The sequence below is a fragment of the Tursiops truncatus genome, chromosome X, assembly GCF_011762595.2.
Source record: "Tursiops truncatus isolate mTurTru1 chromosome X, mTurTru1.mat.Y, whole genome shotgun sequence".
Classification (NCBI taxonomy): Eukaryota; Metazoa; Chordata; class Mammalia; order Artiodactyla; family Delphinidae; genus Tursiops; species Tursiops truncatus.
This window is the reverse complement of record NC_047055.1, coordinates 93,879,792-93,898,655: the sequence shown is the minus strand read 5'-3', so window position 1 is coordinate 93,898,655 and position 18,864 is coordinate 93,879,792. Positions and strand designations below refer to the sequence as shown.

The window sequence follows — 18,864 nt, the reverse complement described above, 5'->3', positions numbered from 1 at the left end:
TGGGTCAGGTGTCCATCCCTTATCCAATCAGCTGTGGCCAAGGGAGGGTCTTGTGCCTTTGGGCCCCTCAGTGGGGGCTGGGGAGCAGCATCTTCGGGAAGGCGGCTCAGGCAGATTCTTGAAGAGGAGAATACGGTGGCTGTCATACTCTGATGTTCCAGACAGGCTGCGGGCCCCTGAGCCACCTGGAACAGAGAGAGACTCCTGAAGTCAGGCTCCACTTTAATGATGGTCAATAAACATGGAGGCCATGAGGGATGGGGCGTGTGCACCCACAGACAAGTAGCAAATGCGACTTTCCTGTGCTTCCTTTTTCTCCTCCACCGCACACACACCCAAGCCCAGGGATACAACCCAAAGAGCTCATCAGGGCCTCTCGCGACATCCAGATTTCCCCAGGCTCAGCTCTCACCTTCTTGGTTTCCTTTACAGCCTGAGATGAGAAGAGCCTGAGATGAGAAGAGCTAACTCGGAGGGGGCTGCAGGAGAGGGGGGCGCAGTACTTGCCCTGCTTGGAATGGCCCTGACTCCACAGTACTGGGTCAGGCAGAGTCTCAACGGGAAGCAGTTGGGATAGTTTTGACGAGTATTTACATACAAAGGGACTGTCCACAAAGATGTGTGTGCTGGGGAACCACAGGGATAGCACAGGAAGCAGAAGCTGTTAGCAGTGGAGTTTTTTTTTTTTTTTTTTTTACCACCCTGGGTCCAGAGGTGAGTAGAGAAGGCCACCTTAAAATGAGCAGGGAACTTCAGTGGAAGGGTCAGTCAGCCCAAGCAGATTTCAGAGGGAGGAAGTTGGGGAATAAACCTTCACCTCATTCTCCTCCTGCCCTATGAGTTCTTGACGGGGCCTCGCTGTTGGCTGGAACTGGCCAACGGAAAGCCACTGGGGGCGGGCATCAGTTCGCATCAGCGAACTCAGGTTGGAATCATGAGCTGGGTAGTGGGTTGGGTGCTGGTGACAAAAACGAAGGAGCAGAGTGGCTTGCCCTGGAGGAGCCCACAGTGTAGCGCGTGAGCCATGCGGAAGCAACATCTTTCATTAGCCCCCAAACCCAGCCATGACTGGCAGATGCAGTACTTTTTTTTTTTTTTTTTTTGGCTGTGTTGGGTCTTCGTTGCTGCGTGTGGGCTTTCTCTAGTTGCGGCGAGGGCAGGCTACTCTTTGTTGCGGTGTGTGGGCTTCTCACTGCGGTGGCTTCTCTTGTTGTGGAGCACAGGCTCTAGGCGCGCAGGCTTCAGTAGTTGTGGCACATGGGCTCAGTCGTTGTGGCTCACAGGCTCAAGAGCGCAGGCTCAGTAGTTGTGGCGCACAGGCTTAGTTGCTCCGCGGCATGTGGGATCTTCCTGGACCAGGGCTGGAACCCGTGTCCCCTGCATTGGCAGGCGGATTCTTAACCACTGCGCCACCAGGGAAGTCCTACATGCAGTACTTTAAAGTTGACCGAGTGGTTTATGTGCATTGTCTCATCAGATCCCCTCAACAATCCTGTAAGGTACACTGTATTATCTTTCCAGTTTTACAGACCAGGCTCAGAGAGGTTAGGTGACTTGCCCAAGGTCACCCAGAGGGTATTGGTGGAATCACAGCTAGGACTTCAAGTCCATTTCTACTGTCATTTGTACCCTGCCATCCACGGTCAGAAGGCCTCTCAGGCCTGTTCCTAGCTGGGCACGCTGTCCAGAATTGGGAACTTTGACTTTCAAGAGGCTAAACAGCTGAGCGGGAACCAGAGCAAACAGGAGTCAGAAATGGCACCGAGGAACTCTGTGGAACATAGGGCCCCCTTGTTTTCTGCTGCCACCTCCTGGGTTATCAATACCCTTCTATCTGTTCTTCTCTGCTTCAAATCCAAGAAGAATGGGGGTGGGGGGTAGGGGAACGCCCTCCCTACTCATTGCAAAACTGCATGATAATTTTGAAGATTTTTTTTTTTTTTTTTTTTTTTTTTGCGGTACGCGGGCCTCTCACTGTTGTGGCCTCTCCCGTTGCGGAGCACAGGCTCCGGACGCGCAGGCTCAGTGGCCATGGCTCACGGGCCCAGCCGCTCCGCGGCATGTGAGATCTTCCCGAACCGGGGCACGAACCCGTGTCCCCTGCATCGGCAGGCGGACTCTCAACCACTGCGCCACCAGGGAAGCCCAATTTTGAAGATTTTTAAACAGAATTCACTTAAAAAAGAAGGGAAATTCTGACACATGCTACAACATGGATGAAGCTTGAAGACACGCTAAGTAAAATAAGCCAGTCACAGAAGGACAAATATTCTAGGATTCCATCGTTTGAGTAGTCAAATTCATAGACAGAGAGCAGAATGGTAGTCGCCAGGGGCTCGATGGGGAGGGGAGAATGGGGAGTTAGTGTTTAATGGGGATGGAGTTGCAGTTTTGCAAGATGAAAAAGTTCTGAAGACGGATGGTGGTGACGGTTGAACAGCAACAAGTGGACTAAATGCCACTGAACATTCAAAATTGGTTAAAAGGGTAGATTTTTTGTTATGCATACTTTACACAATTTTAAAAAATTGAATTTGATAAACATTTAATGTTTATTAAACATTAAATGAGCCTCTACTATGTGCTCTGCATTAGGAATTCAAAGCCAGAAAGCATCAGCCTTACCTTCAAGGTTGGCCCTGCCGGGCAAAGTGACGTAAATGAACTCACTGCAGTGTGGAAAGTGCAGTAATACAGTGTGGGCGGGACCGGGGCGGGGGGGGGGGGGGGGGGGAGGTGAGCCCAGAGTGGGGAGCGGCTCCATTGCTGGGGAGCTGAGTGAAGCCTTCTCCAAGGAAGAAGTCTCCGCCAGGTTTGCCAGAGACTGAGACGGATTCAAGGTTGGGCAGGAAGTGGAGGGGCCGGGGACACACAGAACATTCCAAACAGAAATAGCACGAGGGAAAATATAGAGGTGTGAAATAGCATGCTATTAAGCCTCCTCTCCTTTCTTCGTTGGGATGTAACTAAACTTGCGTCCCCCTCCCCCCCTTTTGTTTTACTTTTTACTATTAAAAACAATCTTTTTAAATTGAAGTATAGTTGATTTACAACGTTGTGTTAGTTTCAGGTGTACAGCACAGTGATCCAGTTATATAGATATAAAACTGCATCCCCTAATTCTACACCGATCGGTCTATGAAAGCGCTTCTCAAACCATCTCTGGTGAAAAACGTGTGTGTGTGTGTGTGTGTGTGTGTGCGTGCGTGTGTGTGTTTAATTTCCAGTCCCTCACAAACTGATATTTGCGGCCCTACTATGTACGATGATTATGGCGCTTATGCCACATGCCACTCACCGTGGAAGTTTGAACCCATCTATTTCCTGTTCAACAAGAGTCCACTGATCACCCGCTTGGATGTCACAGCAAGGTCAAGTTGCCTTCAGGCTTCCAGAATGGTTACTCTCAATTTCTGTGCTTTTCTTATTGTGGACCAGCACTGGTCCACGGACCACACTTTGAGTAGCACGGGTTTATAAGATGGCGAGTCCCTTAAAGGGAGGAACCATTTGTTTGTATTTTATCCATTCTTTGGATTTTTAGCAGACCACCCAAAAGATGTCCTCTCCTTTCCCAGAAAGGGTTGCCTACCTATTAGTTTTCCCTGTGTTTTGTATTTGGAAAGTTCTGCCAGTATTAAATACTAGTATTATTATTAGCTTTGCGTCCACTATAGTGGATGTCATTGAATTAGAACTGCATAATAGGCAAATCTGCCTTAATAGGCTGGGATGTGGCTAAGAAAACATTTCGCGTCTGTGTCTGCATTCTCTGTTCTGTGGCCATCACATCACGTTCTCTGGCAATGGGTCATTTTGGAGACCTTGGGCAGGGTTCAGGGCAGGTTATTTGCTACTGATTAACACTTAATTAGCACCTTTTTCATGTAGCACAGCAGTGACTTTGTAAATTTAAAAATTTCAGGGGACCACTTAATGTGGAATTAAAGTACAAGTGCAATATTTAAGACGCATGAAATTGTTTTACGCATTACGGCATTAACTAGCTCTTAATTTATGCAGTGCATGCCAGCGAAGGGCAATTAAAGTGTAGCAGGGAAAAAAATTATAGATCTCTGCGTTGTCCTGTCTTTTCCTCTAACGATGCTTTTGAAGGCTTTTGCTACGTTCGTATCTCAACTCCTATTCTAGATTAGGAGTAAATGGTAAGTTCTGAGACTTGTTTGCCCCACAGGAATTGGCATTATCTCTAAGCTGACGCTACCTCTAACCATGATGTTCCTCTAGGGCCCAGAAATCCACTGTGGCCTCAGTGATTGGTCCAGGGATAGGCACATAACCCCACTATAGCCTTTGAGATGTCAGGAGACGTTTGCTGGAATTTATGGGAAAGTGAGGCTAACAGTGTCTTCCTTCGTAGTTGTTGGAAAGAGTGGTTCTCCTTTCCCCGGTCAGTGTGGTGTGAGGATGTGAGGTTGGGAACAGTGGCAGCCATTTTGTAAGCACTCTGGAGCTGCAGGGGGAGTCATTGTTTGGAATTTGGCCATAAGTCCAACACCATGGGAGGCCATATGGCAAGATGAAGAGAGACCCACTCCTGGAAGAAGTTGTGGCCTCTTCCGTTGCGGAGCACAGGCTCTGGACGCACAGGCTCAGCGGCCATGGCTCACGGGCCCAGCCGCTCCGCGGCATGTGGGATCCTCCCGGCCGGGGCACGAACCCGCGTCCCCTGCATCGGCAGGCAGACTCTCAACCACTGCGCCACCAGGGAAGCCCTGACGTCTGGACTTTTGAATTATATTGCAACCTATAAATATACTGCATATCCCACCTCCCTGCCTTTATTCATGCTGCTCCCTTTGACTGGAATGCTCTTTCCTTCCTTCTCCATCCTTCAAGTCCAAGTCCTAATGCCACCCGTCTAAGAAGCTTTCCTCGAGCTGAACCATGCTCAGGATGGCCAGAACCATGCCCCCCTCCTCTAGGATGCTAATGCCCCTCACTTGGAATTCTCCTTCTGCAAGGAGCACACGCTGCCCTGAAAAGCGTGAAGCTGCAAATGTGACTCTCCACCTCCCTTGAGAGGACCTAAGCTCTTTCTTCCGCCCCCAGCATTAGTGTTGCACCTGGCACACTGAGTCCGCAGAGTGCTGCAAACCCGTTCCTAGAAAGGAATGTTAGTGCGTAGTCGGAAGAGGAGAGAGTGCGTACGAGCATATGCTCTTCTTAGCTAGAGCCAGTAGGAGAAGAAAAAAACCTGGGTAAATGCTGCAGCTGGGTGGATTCCTGGGCCACTGCAGCTGCTGAGAGCCGGCAAGGACTTGCGATATGAAGGAGGAGGAGTCAGTTACGAGCCAGTCAGAATATTTGTCTGTCCCTCTGTTGGTAACTTACACAGACGGATACAGTCTCCAAGTACAAAGTCGAGGGCTAGGAAAGTAAAAGTTTCCCGGTCACCTCCTCCTTCCCATACTCTATGTCCTCTTAGCAGACGGGGAGCTGAGCTGCTCTGATCCTCCTCCAGCCACTCGGAGTCTGGTCAGGTGACAGCCTCACCGTCCAGCTAGTGCTACGGCGTTGGTGGTGGTTCCAGCCGACGGCTGAGCAAGTGGTGGTACTTGCAGCTGGCCATTAACGCCAAATGGGGCCACTCTAATGGGCTCCCTTCGCTGGGAGCTGTTCAGATCTGCACTGGCGCCTGCCAGCTCCCCTGCCCAATCCTGCTTCCACCCTGCTCCTTTCAGGGCTGTTTCCCCAATAAACCCTTGACACTCCTGAGTCCATCTTACACCTGGTTCCCAAAGAACCCTCCCCAGAGGTAAAAACTGCTAACTCTTAGGGGTGTATTCTTCCAGCCACTTTTTTTCTATTCATTTATGTATTTGTGTGTACATATACCACCTAAAGATTTGTTATAATTCATTTTGTTTTTACATAAATGGGATCGTACCGTGTATGTGAACTATTCTACAATTTAAAACAATGTAGCACATCTTCATAAACAGTAGACATCAGTGCACGTAGTTATGTCTTTTTATTTGCTGTATACTATTCCACAGTACGGCGAGCCCATTGTTACTTAACCATTCTTATACTGCTAGATATTTGGGTTTTCTACCTTCTCTTATTAATAATGCTGCTAGGAGCGTGCTATGAGCGGATTTCAAATAATAATAGCAATAAACTGAACACTATTCCAGACAGTTTATAAACCTGTATTAACCAAGCCTTTTTTGTGTTCTGATGCTTTGACATCTGGGGCTTTTGCTGACCCTGGAGGGACTGCCCCTCCCAGGATTTGCCAGTTCCTAGAGATAGTAAACAAACAACTTGTCTGGGTGTACCTTTCAAATGCAAACCAACCAATCCGGCACCTGCATCCCTCACCAGTGTCGGACTCTCACACTCCAGGCCACTATCCCCCTGCCCTGATCAGACAGCTAGGGACAGCCCCAGTGCCCTGGAGCCCACTGAGATTATTCCAACTAGCCGATCCTAAACCCGCTTACCCTGCCTTGCCTGTTCCTTTTCACAGAAACCACGATAAAGGCTCTTGCCCGCCAGTTCCCGTTCTCCCTCTGCTTCCTGACCAACCCCAGTGCTTCCCCGTGTGCCCCTCCCCCCGCGGCCTAGCCTGCCCCCTCCTCTTGGGATTTGTAAGTATAACCAATTATCTTCTCTATGGCCGTCATCGCCTGCTCTGTTGGCATCACCAGACCTGAATAACAATAAAACCTATGGGGCCTCCGAAACAGGAGGACCTCTCATTGGCAAGGTGGAACAAACATTTTCTTTTTCTCCCGAAGGTTCCAGAATGCTTTCACTTGTGAACTCTTTCTGGGCGAATGGAAGTGCTAAATGTGCTGGGTTACTTAGGGCAGACACAGAAAAGAACTTCCTGCTGAAGGCCGCAGGAATTTACCACTCACCAGGGCACGGCTCCACCCCTCGCTAAAGGAGGCCACGAGGTTCGCCCCTCCCCCGCAGGTCCCTGCAGACAGCTGAGGTCATCCTCACCTGAGAAGGGAGGAGGGGTGGGATTACCGCCCTCTGCGTCGCCCTGGGGCTCTGGGCCCGGTGACGCGGGGCGTCCTGGCGGAGGCTGGCCCATGTTCGCAGCTGCCTGCCGGGAGCCGGAGCCTGTCAGCTCGAGCGGCAGCGAGGGAAGACGTTTCTGACACAAAAGCCCAGGGGAATCCGCGGAGGAGCTGGGCTGTCATTACTTATTAACAATGGGCCTGATCCCCAGCCGGGCAGGCCCGGGGAAATAGCCTGTGGGGAGGCCGGCCTCCCCGCCAAGAGGTGAATTAACACTTTCAGGGCAGGCGTGAGCTGTTCGGGGGGAGGGGGTCAATTGTCACATTTTTGCATGTAAGAGGGGCCATCCTTTACATACGAGGGGCGCGCTCGTCCTCATCTTCCCCTCCCCCTCTCGGTGTCCTCATTCTTCTCTTCCGTTCTCTTGCCCCCTCTGGTTTTAAGCCGGCAAACCCACAGGATGTGGGAGACTGCGCTCCTAGGGAAAAGGAAGATTTGAGCGTGCACGCAGCCAGAAACCTGGGGTTGACGTCCTGAGAGAGGGCCCGCGGAGGCCGGGAGAGGCAGCTGGAGCTGGCAGCTCCTGGTTGCAGACCAGGAAAGGTCAGCAAACTAGCTGGTCGTTAAAGCTGGTTATTGCCTATTTTCTCCCCCCGAGGGGTCCTGGGCTCCGGTGCCAGCACGCTCTGTCCCGGCTCCGCGATCTCAGGCGGGCAGAGCCACCCACCCGTGGTGTTGCAGGTCGGGTTTCCTGGGGAAGCAGATGCTGAGACGGAGATTAGCATGCGGGACATTTTGTTAGCATTCTAGGATCAGCACCTGGAGAAGGGAGGGGCTGGAAGCCGAAGCCAGCAAAGGAGGAAACTGAACTCCAACGGTAGCCCGACGGAAGCCTCGGCTGACCCCACAGGGAGCTCCGGAGCTGGGGTGACCCTTCGGAGTGGTTCGGAACTGGGCTGGAGGGGTGAGCCTCCGGAGGCTGGCGTGGGCTGCTCCAGAAGCCGGCATGGCCCTGGGCAGGGCGGTTTCTTCAGCCTTGGGGAAGGGCTGACAGCTGAAGTCAGGCTGCAGGCAGCCCTCCAGCAGCCGAGGGTGTAAGTCCTTCCTTCCGGAAGGGGGAACACAGCCGCTACCATCACCCTGCCTCCCCCGGAGGACGGCTGAACTGAGGCTTCGCCAAATCGCAACGGGGGCATTCCTCAGGGTTCCTGCCTCCGCACAGAGGCCCGCCTGGCCTCCTTTCCTGCTGCATCTCCTCCCACCTCTCCTCCCATGCCTCTTTTCGTCCCTCTTCTCTGCAGGGACTATTCCAGAGGTTTTCAAAATTTTAAAGGCCGTCCAATCCGGTGGGCCAGCGGAACTGCCCTAATTGAGGCCGAAGGTCAGGGAGCCCCTCCCTCTGGCCACCGTTGTCTTGCTATAAAACACTTTGTAATCTGTAAAAAGCTGGCTGGCTGAACCCAGAGCATTTTTTTCCTTTCTAATTGGGCGGTTCCAAACTTCACCACAGGGGGTGCTAAATTGTCACGGGCTCTTTTATCTGTGTCAACGGGAGCAGGAAACGTACAGTTGTTATGTGTCTGTAATGTAAATTCCGTGTCCGGATGTATGTATCTGTTCGGTTTCATCTACTTTAGGAGAAGGTAGTCGGCCTAATTGGGGACACGCATTTAGGAATAGTCGGCCATCTTATCACGAGTCCTCGCTCCACAGCCCCCCAAGACCTGAGCTTCAATCAGCACCAGAGCTCTTGTTCATTAGTATAAAGGGCCTTAGAAACGAGTTCCCACTGGCGGAAGCAGTTCGAGGCGGGTGGATTGGTCAGGAATAGGAGCGGTACTTCAGCTCTTGCAGGTGCAGACCGGGAAAATCTGGTGTGCTCCGTGGTTGGTTCTCGTAGGAACGGCACCGTGGGCTTGATTCTTAAGTGGTCCTGCGTGCATCTAGCGGCTGATTTGGTGGACTGTGCGCGCCTGGAGTCGGACTAGAAGGTTAGAGAATCCCGCTGCAAGACTTCCCTTGCATTTGCCTCAGGCAGACTTTCCTGAGAGGCGGCTGCTGGAGCTTTTAAAGGATGGAGGGCTGGAACGTCACGGAATTTACAGAACCAGTTATGTGGCTGCTTTGCGTAGCTTGTTCAGAACTTGGCCTGAAGACTTCCTTTCACAATATCCTGGTGGCACGGTATGGAGAGAGGCCCTGCTCCCTCGCCCACCTCGAAAAAGGGACAGAGACTTACCAAAAAGAACCTAATGGGGTTTTTTGCAAGACCAAACTGGCTTAGGTCAATTAGCGCCAGCCTAAAACTCCACCCCAGATACTCTATAAAACCTTAATCAGCTGTGAATTCCCACCTTCTCACATCAATAACCACTGTACCTCCATATTTTCTCACGGTATGTATAATAGGGGTCTAATCCTTGCGTCCTCTGTCATAAGTTGTAAGGACTATATATATTGTGTTCTTAAACCCTGCCAAAAGAGGTTGGATTCACAAATTGGAGACTTATGTCTTGGGGTTGGGGGGAGGTTAAAAAAAAAAATCAGTGCTCAGAAGTGTCCGCAGCAGGGAGGCCCCTGGTGTTCCTTATCAGCAGAAGCGTTTATTAAGGGCCGGTGTGCACCGGGACCACGAACTGCACTGCCGCGCGTCTCCACGTTTCTAGCTCAGATGAAGCTTGACTAGGAGCAGTGTCCATCCACACATGGGTCCTGCACACAGATAATCAGTGCACAACTCAGGTGAGGAGATTAGATTAGATCATTAGATCTGACGGCTCGGAATGCTGGTTGCCTGCTGAGGAAGGGGACCAGGGCTGTGATTTACGTTCTCAACTTGGGTTAAATCTTCTCTCCCTACAGCCTGGTCCTGAGGGGTGGAGAGTCAAAGTCACCAGGAAACAGAGGGTTCTCAGCCAGCGCTATTGTGCTCGCCTGTATCAGGTAAGCCCCAATGCTCAAGACCTTAGAGCACAACTGGTTCTGAGTGTCTTTCCGTCCCTTTCGTGGACAAAGCGTTTTCACTGTCAATATCTGGTTGGACCTTTACAGCTGCTGAAAATGTGAGGGTTGCAGAGCAGACAGCTGCATCTCCTTGAGCTCATCAGTAGCTACCTCCCTTGTTGCTTGCTGATGGAAGTCCAGATTTTTCCTGATATTGGATGGCAATGTGTTCATGGAAGGCAATCTTAACCCCAGATGATTCATAATTAATTACCCTAAGCCAATCATGGTACAAACATTACTTCTTTTTTTTCTTTTTTAAGAAAATTCTAGTTGATTTACAATGTTGTATTAGTTTCAGGTGTCCAGCACAGTGCTTCAGTTATACATATATATCTATTCTTCTTCAGATTCTTTTCCATTATATGTTATTACAGGCTATTAAATATAGTCCCCTGTGCTATACAGTAGGCCCTTGTTGTTTATCTATTGTATATATAGTAGTGTGTATATATCAGTCCTAAGCTCCTAATTTATCCCTTCCCCCCCTTCCCCTTTGGCAACCATAAATTTGTTTTCTATGTCTATGGGTCTACTTCTGTTCTGTAAATAAGTTCATTTGTGTCATTTTTTTAGATTCCACATATAAGTGATATAATGATACTTGTCTTTCTCTGTCTGGTTTACTTAGTATGATAATCTCTAGGTCCATCTGTGTTCCTGCAAATGGCATTATTTCGTTCTTTTTTATGGCTGAGTAATATTCCATTGTGTATATACGCCACATCTTCTTTATCCATTCACGTGTCGATGGGCACTTAAGTTGCTTCCGTGTCTCGGCTATTGTAAATAGTGCTGCTATGCATATTGAGGTGCATGTATCTTTTCGAATTAGCATTTTCGTCTCTCCCGGATATATGCTCAGGAGTGGGACTGCTGGACCATATATGGTAACTCTAGTTTTTTTGCAAACATTACTTCGTGATGATATAGTTTAGGGATGTCCCTGTCCGGGCCAATAGAGCTCAACAGGGATCCTGGTGCGGGGGTTTCTCAGAAGTATTTTTCTCCTCGAAGAAAGAGAAATGCTTATGGAGATTGCTGCCACCATCACCCATCCACGTTCTACAGCTTTCAAATGCTGTTGTAAGGATATGAGATATTGGAGCAGCAGCAGCCATTTTGTGACTGTGAGGGGATGATGGAACAGAAAGGTAGAAAGAGCCTGGCTCCTTGATGACCTCTTTGGCCGTCAAACCCAAGACCACCTGCCTCTGAGCTTCCTGTCATATGCAAGATTAATATACCCTTATTGTTTAAAATGCTTTTTATTGGCTACACTGCTGAGAGCATCCTAAGGGGTACAATCCCCATTTAATAGTTTAAAAAGTGAGGCGAGATTAGGTCATAGAGTTAATTAGTGGCAGAGAGGGGCCTAGAATCCAAGGGTTCCAGTTTCATCCAGGGTACTCTTCTCTACCTCTGAACTCTACAGAGTCTTAGGGAACCCCGGGGTCCTCCTCAAGGCCAAGGGTGCCGATGATTAGGCTCTGTGCCCCTGTCTCTCTTCCTACACTCAAATCAGAGCAGCATGGCTTTTATCTGATTTATCTTATTGGCCTCTCACTAACATTCTGTTTGAAACAAAAGACTATGAGGCTTAAACTTATTTCAAAACCACTGTCCCACCCCTTACCGTTTACAACAGCGGCCAGCTCTTTATACCACCAGAGTGGAAAATGTAAAGAAAGTGTCTTTTCTAAGAGGAAATGTGGGGAAGGGGGGATATCTTGGTTCCCAGGTTTAAGCCCAGAGATCCTAGCAAACCGCTCACTCACATGCTTACACATACAAGCCACAGACACACACACAAATGCACTTCTGAAGCACGTGCATGCAGACGCACTATTCACTTGATTTTTCATCCTCTTAGGCGCTCTGGAGTCGTAAGGCAGAATGAGACGCAGTGAGGCTAGCACAGGTGCTGGGGTTTACGGAAGCCCCTGGAAGGCCAAGCGTGAGCAGAGAGCTCCTGCCTTGGTTCTGGAAACTGCAGCAGGCGAGGCCACACTTGTCATCTGGTCTTGTCCTTGGCTGTTCCAGACTCCAGGGCCACCTCCATTCTCGAGACCCAGCTTGTCTTGACTTCTACCACTTGCTCTCAAGGTGCCCAGAATTGGATCTGGGCACTTCGATCTGATCGGGTGGGCTCCGCGCCACACCACATGGGCCCACCAGCCCCGCTCGGGCTGGACAGAGTTCTCAGGCAGGATGCTTCATATTTTTCTGGGGTGCCGATTCCTGATCCAATCAGTGGTAACAGAGTTAAATGACACAAAACACAGGTAGCAGCTTATGCAAAAGGAACCTGGCTCTCCTTAAAATGGGGTTATGAGCATTGCAAGTGCCTGACATTTTCTCAGCACCAGTGTAGCCTCCCGAGAACAACTGGGAACTGCCTTCCTCCCCTCTCTCAACTCCTCTATGTGCCCCCTCCTTCCCTTCCCTTCCTTCGTTCCTTCACTCAGGAAACATTTCTTCATTGCCTACTGTTCCCGTTATCTATTGCTGTGTAATAGACAGTCCCCAAACTTAGTGGCTTCCAAAGAAAACCATTTTATATCTCACAACTCAGAATTCAGGCAGGGCTCGGCTGGGCAATTCTTTTTTTTTTTTTAATAAATAAATTTATTTATTGGCTGCATTGGGTCTTCGTTGCTGCGTGCGGGCTTTCTCTAGTTGCGGCGAGCGGGGGCTACTCTTCCTTGTGGTGCGCGGGCTTCTCGTTGCGGTGGCTTCTCTTGCTGCGGAGCACGGGCTCTAGGCACGTGGGCTGCAGTAGTTGTGGCACACGGGCTCAGTCGTTGTGGCTCGCGGGCTCTAGAGCGCAGGCTCAGTAGTTGTGGCGCACAGGCTTAGTTGCTCCACGGTATGTGGGATCTTCCCGGACCAGGGCTCGGACCCGTGTCCCCTGCATTGGCAGGTGGATTCTTAACCACTACGCCACCAGGGAAGTCCCTGGGCAATTCTTTTGCTCCTCCTGGCATCGCTGTGATCACTCAGTGGTATTCGCTGGCTGCTTGGCTGGTCAGGAAGGTCAAGGTGGACCATGACGAGTGCCTGGGCAGGAAAGGCTAGAACGTTTGGGTCACTGGGCTGCACTCCTTCTTTATGCCACTCCGGACCCCTCCAGTAGGTGAGTGTGACTCTGTACGTGGTGACTGTAAGCGTGAGCGCTGCAAGAGACAGGAATTGGGAGCTGCCAATCTCTTGAGGGCTGGGCACCAAAATGGGCACAGCATCCCTTCTGCCGTACTCTATTCGTCAAAGAAGTCACAAAGGGGCTTCCCTGGTGGTGCAGTGGTTGAGAGTCCACCTGCCGATGCAGGGGATGTGGGTTCGTGCCCCGGTCCGGGAAGATCCCACATACCGTGGAGCGGCTGGGCCCGCATACCACCAAAAAAAAAAAAGAAGTCACAAAGGCCACCCAGATTGAAAGGGGGTGGGACGAGAGCCTAGTCTCTGTCCTATCTATGGGAGGAGTGTGAAAGCATGGGTGGCCAGCTTGAAGCTGTCACCTCTCCTATCTGCTGGGAATCGTGAGAGATGCTGTTAAGTAAAAGAGCGAATAACACGAGTACTGCTATTTCGTTCCCTTTTTCCTTCCTCTGGGTTAAGTCCAGATCTGGGGGTAGACGTTCCCATTTCCCCAAGTTACTAGAGAAATTCTGCTTGACATTGTAGTGGGGGTGAGCGCAGCAGGGAGATGAGAGACAGAATCTGGGCAGCGCAGGGCTACTCTTAGGAGGTCACGTGGGCTGGGGGGTGAGATCCAGGAGAGAAGACACTGCAGCTGAGATGACCGTGACGAGGAAGGGCGTGCGGGGGTAGGGTGGCAAAGAGGAAGGCGCTGTGGCGATCCTCGGGAAAGGAGGACCTTGACGTCTGAATCTGAGTTCCTTCTAAAAGCAGAGCCTGAAAATGAAGACTTGGGTGCAGGGAGTTCCTTTGGGAAGTGACCCCCAGAAAGCATGGTGAAGGGGAGGGGAAGGAAACGAGTGAAGGGTGAGCTGAGGGGCAGGTGGGCTTCTGGGGCTCAATCGTGCTGGAGCCCCCGGGAGACTCTGCAGGAGCCGCTCCAGAGCTGTCAACTGAAGAGCAGCAAAGCTGTGGTATTTATACACCAAATTCCTTCTGTCGTTGATCAAGGGTTGATCCTAGCGTCTTAAGCTTCCAGTACTTTTGCCCCACTCTGCACTGGTGACCATGCCAGGATAGTCACTGTGTCCGGGAGCTGCCTGTTGGTGACCTCCAGGGTGGCTGTGAAGGTCTGCCGAAATGGCTTATGATGAGAATTTCTAGTCCCTTTGCGTGGGACATGGACAGGGCCTCTGCCTCACACGCCTCCAGGGGGCGCCCGTCACATTGTCTCTCATGTGAAGTGTGCCCCCCTGGATGTGCCCCCCTCCTCCACCTTCCCACGAATTCATCATTACAACCCACAAGGCCCACGAATGCTTTGGGAGCCAGCAGGTTCTCTCTGAGGTACGTAACGAATGCCAAGTCCTAAGTCAAGGTCGGCTCTGGGCCAAAACAAAGACGCTGATGGGGACAAGTGGTGCATGCGGTTACCCTGGACTGGTCTCCGTGCAGCACAGAGTCCAGGAAGAAGGGGAAAGAAGCACCTTCATAAACACCAGGCCAACCTCTGGGACCCCTTTTCGTGTTTTCCAGTGCTTAAGAAACACATGGAGTACTTAATCCACTGAGGGCAGACCAAGTTAGCAGGTCCGTTCACCCTTTGTGGAGAAAGCGACTTGACCCCTCTGAGTTTGTCTCCCCATCTAGAGTCATCTCTGAGGCCTCTTAGTACCCTGGCAGGCTGTGATCTGTGATTCTGCGGGGAAGGAGTGAGACGATGCGTCTCAGTGAACACTGGGAAGTTAAAAGTACTGTACAAACTGAAAGCTTTTATGCGACTGTAACTGTTACGGCAACACAGAGCGCTCTGTGGAAACAGCCTCCACCTCGGTTCATGCTCCTCCTGTAGGAGCCCTGACCCCACGCTCCATCACCCTGCCTCCCAGACTCCCAGCAGGATCTCTGTGTCCTTGGTTACTCCATGAAACCTATGCTGAAAGACTCTGCCTTTCTAGTGGTCTCTTCTTGACAGGGGAAGAGGGCACCCCAGACCCCTAGTTCATCCATATGCCCTAGGATGCCTCGGGCCACACCACAAGGGACCCATTCACCAGTTCATGCCCATTACTGCATTCTGCGTGGACTCTGATGGGTGTGTTGAGACAGGCAGGCCTTTTTGTTCCAACTGCCCTCGGTTAGGGGGCCTTTTCCAAGGTCCTAATTCTAAAATTATCTCTAGACTGCCTCCTTAGGATGCTCTTGGCTGCAGGTGACAGAAACCCCCAAGACAGGAAGAGCTCCAAGATGATACTTCAAGGCTCCTCTCCTCTCTAATCCTCTCAGCTCTGCCTTTCTGGGTATGTGTGTTCAGTTTCAGCCTCCAACTGGTCCCAAAAAGGCTGCTGAAGTTCCGGGCATCACATGCAGGTCCACAATCTCTAATAGTAAAGAACAGGCCCTTCCAGCCAGAAATGATATTCAAAATATTCAGCAACCAGTACAGCAGGGTATGGACCAGTGAGAAGAAACTCTAGCTATACTGGCATGGGCCTGCTGAATGTCAGTGTTTCCAAGGTTGCTTCTGTAAGAAGAAGGAGGGCCCCCACCAGAATTAGCTCATAGCTCATTGGCCGGCAGTGGATCACATGACCCCACCAGTTTCTGGGGTTTAGAATGGTAAAGATTTTGCCATGAATTGGGGATGGAATCCCCTTTCTTTTCTTTTCTTTCTTTTTTTTTTTTTGCGGTATGCGGGCCTCTCACTGTTGTGGCCTCTCCCGTTGCGGAGCACAGGCTCCAGACGCGCAGGCTCAGTGGCCATGGCTCACGGGCCCAGCCGCTCCGCGGCATGTGGGATCTTCCCGGACCGGGGCACGAACCCGTGTCCCCTGCATCGGCAGGCGGACTCTCAACCACTGCGCCACCAGGGAAGCCCGGAATCTCCTTTCTTGAAGGTGGACATGTGAATTAGATTCAAGTTCCTTTAGCAGGTTGGAGGCTGGGGGAACCCATCAATCTCACTTGCTTCCCAGGCTCACACCTCCCCACCATCACCCCTCTGAAATCAGACTCCTTATGCCGGCCTCAGATCCACTGTTAAATCGACTTGAATATCTTGTGTGTGTGTTTTAACAAACTTTTTATTTTGAAAACACTGCAAACCTACAGATTTGAAATTGCAAGAATAGGGTCACAAACTCCCATATACACTTCACCCAGATTCACCCATTATTGACATTTTACCATATTTACTCTTTCTCTCTCTCCACACACACACACACACACACACACACACACACTCAGTTGTTGTTACTTTGGTGGAATAATTTAGTCAGTGGCAGACATCTTTTTTTTTTTTTTTGCTTTTTTTAAAAAACTTTTTATTTTATATTGGAGTATAGTCGATTAACAATGTTGTGACAGTTTCAGGTGTACAGCAAAGTGATTCAGTTACACATATACATGTATCTTTTTTTTGTTGTTTGGCTGTGCTTGGTTTTTGTTGCGGCATGCAGGCTTCTCTTTAGTTGTGGCGCACAGGCTCAAGAGCACGTGGGCTCAGTAGTTGTGGCACGCAGGCTTAGTTTCCCTGCGGCATGTGGGATCTTAGTTCCCTGACCAGGGATCGAACCTGCGTCCCCTGCATTGGAAGATGGATTCTTAACCACTGCACCACCAGGGCAGTCCCCCATGTATCTATACTTTTTCAAATTCTTTTCCCATTTAGGTTGTTACATAACGTTGAGCAGAGTTCCCTATGCTATACAGTAGGTCCTTGTTGGTTATCCATTTAAAATATAGCAGTGTGGGGCTTCCCTGGTGGCACAGTGGTTAAGAATCCACCTGCCAATGCAGGGTACACGAGTTCAAGTCCTGGTCTGGGGAGATCCCACATGCCGCGGAGCAACTAAGCTCGTGCGCCACAACTACTGAGCCTGCGCCCTAGAGCCTGCGTGCCACAACTACTGATCCCGTGCGCCTAGAGCCCGTGCTCCACAACAAGAGAAGACGCCGCAATGGAAAGCCCGCGCACGGCAACGAAGAGTAGCCCTCGCTCGCCACAACTAGAGAAAGCCCGCTGCAGCAACGAAGACCCAATGCAGCCATAAATCAATCAATCAATCAATCTAAAAAAAAAAAAAAAATATATATATATATATATATATATATATATATATATATATATATAGCAGTGTGTACATGTCAATCCCAAACTCCCTATCTTCACTCCTAAATCTTAAGTGTGGTTCTCCAAAGAACAAAGACATTTGCTTACATAATCACAGTACAATGATCACATTCAGGAAATTGAACATTAATGCAATACTGTTATCTAACACAGAGCAGATATTCACATTTCACCAGTTGTCCTGAAATTGTGCCCTTTAGTGATTGCTCTGCTCCAGGGTTTTATCCAGGATCACGTATTATTTCTGGCCACCTGGTCACTTCACTCCCGTTCAGCCTGGACCAGCTCCTCAGCCTGACCTTTGTTGTTCCTGATACTGACAGTTTTGAAAAGTACAGCCCCGTTTTGCAAAATGTCACTCAGTTTGGGTTTGTTTGATGTTTTCTTATGGTTAGATTCAACTGAGCATCTTGGTTTTGCCCCTTTGCTGCTTTCTGCAACTGAAAAGTGCTTTAAGCTTTTATGAAAGTTATCTTTATGATGTCTGCAAAGTATAAATATTATTCGGTTCAGTTAGGCCCATTTCATGGATGGACAGACTGAACACTTCTAAATGAGTCAATTTGGGAGAGCCTAGGATAAGGTTAATCGAAGAGGGCTTGTGACCAACCAGCAATTTCTGCTCAACTGTCTGCCTTTCTACCTCTCCCTTGCTCACACCCCGTCTCCCCTTCTCCTTGGGCTTAATTGATAGGTGAATTAATGAATGTTTGGCCAGGCGGCGGGGGCGGGCCAGGAGGCTGTTTAGAGCCTGCAGAGCTTGCTTTTTAGGTAAGGTGGGGATGAGTCTACCAGCAGCCTTCCAGTGACAAGGGCGTGATGAATTTTCCCCCATTCTTTTGATATCAGTGCTTTTGTTAGTTTGCATTTTATTCAGTGCCTTTTCTCTCGGCAACTCAAGGCCTTTTGCAGAGTCTTACGTAACGAAAAAGAATTCTGCAAGGTAGGCAGACCAGGCAAGGCCACAATACGTAAACCACATTCCTTATACACACATGCAGCAGCCTTGCTGGGGCCCATCTGTGTTGGGGCAGCGACATTTGACATTTGTGGCACTTAGAGACCATAAGGGAGCAAAGACATAGGCAGAGGGGGATGCGGTTGCCTTTGCTAAGCTCCAAGGAGGCCCCTCTCCCTGTGCTTGGGTGACTGACTCTTAAATAAGAAAAGGGGGGACTTTAAGAGAGAGGTAAGGGAGGGAGGAATGATCAAAAGGAAGGAGTCAGTACATACAGGAAAAGGTGCTCAACAACCTTGGTCATCGGGAAATGTAAATTCAAACCACTCTGAGATCATAGTGTACCCATCAGAATGACTAATACGTCAAAACTAATACTAAGTACCGGTAAGGATGGGTAGCGAGTGGAACTTCATAGGCTGCTGATTGGCTAGAACTTGGCACAGCCATTATGGAAAACTGAACGGTAACCACTAAACCGAACAGATTCTCACCCTATGACCCAGCAGTTTCCCTCCTGGGGAAATACCCACAGATGAGTACATACGTTCACTAAAAGACCTGCAAAATAACGTTCATCACACTATTCCATTAGCCCCGAACTAGGGACTCCCCAAATGTTCATCAGAAGTAC

At 49.9% G+C, this 18,864-nt stretch overlaps 1 long non-coding RNA gene across 1 annotated transcript in view; it reads left to right on the top strand.

Annotated features, from left to right (window-relative positions):
- LOC117310415 (uncharacterized) overlaps positions 1-18,864 on the top strand; it is a 261,394-nt gene that overhangs the window by 225,973 nt on the left and 16,557 nt on the right. Inside the window, exon 15 of the long non-coding RNA XR_012329167.1 lies at positions 9,862-9,942. This is a non-coding gene — a long non-coding RNA (uncharacterized lncRNA). The remainder of the gene's footprint in view (positions 1-9,861; positions 9,943-18,864) is intronic.